Source organism: Mastomys coucha, unplaced genomic scaffold, assembly GCF_008632895.1.
Source record: "Mastomys coucha isolate ucsf_1 unplaced genomic scaffold, UCSF_Mcou_1 pScaffold16, whole genome shotgun sequence".
In the NCBI taxonomy this organism is placed as follows: Eukaryota; Metazoa; Chordata; class Mammalia; order Rodentia; family Muridae; genus Mastomys; species Mastomys coucha.
In genome coordinates this window covers 40,743,432-40,747,649 of record NW_022196898.1, presented here as the reverse complement: position 1 = coordinate 40,747,649, position 4,218 = coordinate 40,743,432, and positions in this window count along the sequence as shown.

Below are 4,218 nucleotides of genomic sequence, written 5' to 3'. Positions count from 1 at the left end.
CTTGGTTCATCTCCTCAAAGCACAGTCAAATTATTCAAGGTGGATTTCTGAAAGATAATGTTTAGTGAAAATTTTTATGGGGATGACTAAAACCACACAGTTATGTTTGTTTTTCCAGTGATGCCTTAGAAATATTCCAGCATAACTTTCTGAAGTAGTATGTGGTACATGCCAGGAGTCTAGCCAACATAGAAAAAAAATTCAGAATACCAAAGTGAGAAGAAGCCATCCAGCCTCCCTTGTACCTCCTTGAGACAAAGTATTGTAGGGAACTGAAAAGCTGCATATCCATTTCTTTATCAAGTTATAAACTTATATACAATGCAGAGAAGCCTCTCTTGTTAAAACCATTAGTAGAAGTTTGTATTCTGTTTCCCAAGGCATGGGTTGGTCAATCACATCTTTCGAGCTGTGCAAGCTCACTTCTAGCAAGCTTACTTCTAGATTACCAGTATGTATTTACTGTACAATAGTTTTATTAGATGGTTTTTATTCTTTTTTAATTAAGTAATTGATCATTTATAAAATATATAATTAAAATGTTTTAATATATTCTCATTTAATCAATATATCATTATTTACCTCTCTTTTCTTTTTTTTTCTCTTTTTTTCCTTTTGGTTTTATTTTCAAGACACAGTTTCTCTGTGTAGCTCTGGCTGTCCTGGAATGTAATCTATAGACCAGACTGGCCTCGAACTCAGAAATCCACTTGCCTCTGCCTCCCAAGTGCTGGGATTAAAGGCGTGTGCCACCACTGCCCAGCCATTATTTACTTTTCTATGCAGTGTAAAAATCTTTGATGCTACCATTAGCTATTTCTATATTTTATTAAAGAATAACTCATTATCCAAAATGAACTATTGTTGATGTGTAACCAAACATCAGGATATAATGACTATAATTTGTTCTACACATCAAATTTTATTTCTATTCTATACCTAGTGCTTTACAATACATTTTCTTTCTTTCTTTCTCTTTCCTTCCTCTTTCTTCCTCTTACCTTCCTTTTTTGTTTCTTTAAAAATTATTATTCATTAATTATTTTATTTATTTACATCCTTAATGTTGCCACCTCCCAGTCACACCTGGAATCCCTGCAGAATTCCCACACAAATGGCAGTTTCCTCCTAGCTCCTGAGTGTGCTCCCCTCCCTGGCCTGCCCTCTTCTTGGGGCCCCAAGTCTCCTCAAGACTGGGGCATCCTCCCCCACTGAGGCCAGACAAAACAGTACTCTGGTACATATGTGCTTGGTGCATCTGACCAGCCCATGCTTGCTCCTTAGTGACCTTAACATAGAAAATCCTGGAGAACCATTTCATGTTCAAATAGGTACATTCTTGATAATTGAAGAAGGGAGTTTTTCAGGTCATGGAACAAGAACAATGACAGTCCAACAACTACTAGTTGATGTGTCTTTTTGCTAAGGCTGGGCTGGTGATCAAGGTGATGAATAACTTCTTGTACCCATTTTTGCCCTCAGCTTCCTGATATGAATTAATAAAATGTTGATTGTAAGTTGGTGTACCTTTTTGAACATTAAATGGTCCTCAAGGTTTCCTATGTCAAAGTCACTAAGAAAAACATCTTAACTGAATTTTACTAACAATCTACATCTCTAGATTCTTCCTCTTTTTGTTGGTTACTTTATATATTTACATTTCAATATTCTCCCCCTTCATGGATTCACCTCAATAAACAACTTATCGCATTTCCCCTCCCCCTGCTTCTTTGAGGGAGCTCACCAACCCACTCCCACCTCACCACCCTAGCATTCCCCTGCACTAGGGCATCAAGGAACTTGTAATTGAACAGAAAATCCTCATGGTTGCAGGGAAAATGTGGTTCATTTATCAAATAAGCTTCATTTATTACAAGATTCCAGACATTAATTGTATTTCCATTCTCATTCAGTCTTTAAAAGGGGTCAGTTGTTAGTTCACATAATCTTAACTACCCAGTGTATTCAGTACTGAAAAAGAAATGTTCCACATCTGCAGTAATTTCCAATTCTAAATTAACAGGAAATCACAAATGTATCCGCATGTGCAACTGTCTTAGCTTGTTAATTTAGTTATTTACTTATTCACATATATATACATATATTTATTTATTTGTTTATTTATTTATGTGCCCTTTCCCCAGACATGAGTAGGCTAAACAGACCTACAATGGTTTTAAAACCTAAATGGAGTCATATGGACTCATAGCATTTGGGATTTCCTACAGGTGTTTTCAGGAATTCACTGCCCACTGAGCTTGCTTTGCAACTCAATCCAACTGAAACAAAGGATGAGGTCTGTGGGCTTTCCCTATATAAACACAGTGCTGAATATTAAACTTTGAGCCTTGATAAGAAACTGTGTCTTGGCTCATTCTTCTCTTCCATCCATCCTTTTTCATTTCCAGGGCCCCTTTCAAGTAGACCCAGTTCACTCATGGCTGCTGGATGGCTACAAATTTATATGTGTACCCTGTAGCCATCTTCAGACACACCTGAAAAGGGCATCTGATGCCCTTACAGATGGCTCTGAGGCACCATGTGGTTACTGAGAATTGAACTTAGGTCCTCTGGAAGAATACTGAGTGCTCTTAAATTCTGAGCTATCACTCCTGCCCCTAGATTAATACTTAAAGTACCCACAGAAGTGAGGCACAATGAGAGGATGTTTCTTTTATTTTTAAGGAAGTATTTTTTATTGGTTATTTTATTTACATTTCAAACATTGTCCCCTTCCTGGTCTCCCTTCTACAAATTCTCTGCCCCATACCCCTTCCCCTTTGCCTTTAAGAAGCAAACCTCCTGCCTCATCTCTCTAGCAACCCCTACGCTGAGGAATCAAGCCTGCACAGAACCAAGGTCCTCCCATCCCACTGACACCAAATAAGACAATCCTCTGCTACACATAGAGCTGGAGCCATGGACTCATCTATGTGTACTCCTTGGTTGGTGCATTTGTCCTTAGGAGTTCTGGGAGGTCTTCTTAGTTGACATTGTTGTTCTTCCTATGGAGCTGTAATCCCCTTCAGTTCCTTCAGTCTTTCCCCCAACTCTTCCATTAGGGTCCTTATGCTCAGTCTGAAGCTTGGCTGTGAATATCTGCATTTGTCTTAATCAATTGTTTGTGGAGCCTCTGAGAGGACAACCACATTAGGCTCCTGGGTAGTCTGGGTGCACTTCTTGGCATCACCAATAGTGTCCAGGTTAGGTGTCTGCAGATAGGATGGATCACAAGGTGGGGCAGTGTCTGAATAGCCTTTCCTTTAGTCTCTCCTCAATTTTTTGTCCCTGCTTTTTCTTTAGACACGAACAATTCTGGATTAAAAGTTTTGAGATGATTGGGTGGCCACATTCCTCAACTGGGGGTCATGCCTATCTACTGGAGGTGGTTTCTTCAGGAAATGCAAATCAAAATCACCCTGAGATTCCACCTCACACCAGTCAGAATGGCTAAAATCAAAAACTCAGGAGACAGCAGATATTTCCACTGCTGGTGGGATTGCAAGCTGGTACAATCACTTTGGAAAACAATCTGGTGGTTCTTCGGAAAAATGGAAACAGTTTTGCCTGAAGGCCCAGCTATATCACTAGTGAGCATATACCCAAAAGATTCTCCAACATATAATAAGGAACCTGTTCAATTATATTTATAGCAGGCTTACTTTTAATAGTCAAAATCTGAAAACAACTCAGATGTCCCTCAAAGGAAGAATGGACACAGAAAATGTGGTACACAATGGAGTAGTACTTAGGTATTAAAAATGATGACTTTGTAAAATTTGCAGGCAAATTGGTAGAACTAGAAAGTATCATCCTTAGTGAAATAACCCAGACAAAAAGGACACACATGGTATGCACTCACTGATAAGTGGATATTAGCCCAGAAGCTCAGAATACTCACAATACAACTCACAGACCATATGAAAGACAACAAGAAGGAAGACCAAAGTGTGGATTCTTCAATCCTACCTAGAAGGGGGAACAAAATAGTCTTGAGAGGTAGAGGGAGGGAGGGACCTACCAGGGAAAGTGGAGTGGTAGAGGGAAAAGGGGAGTGGGCAGGATAGGATATGGGAAAAACCAGGAGACAAGTCTAGAGTATCAAAAAAATGATTAGAAATATGTAGCATGGGGGATGGGGTGGGGACAGGGAGGAACCACTAGAAAGTCCCTGATGCCAGGAAAGCAAGACGTTTCTAGGCCACAACAGGGAAAACA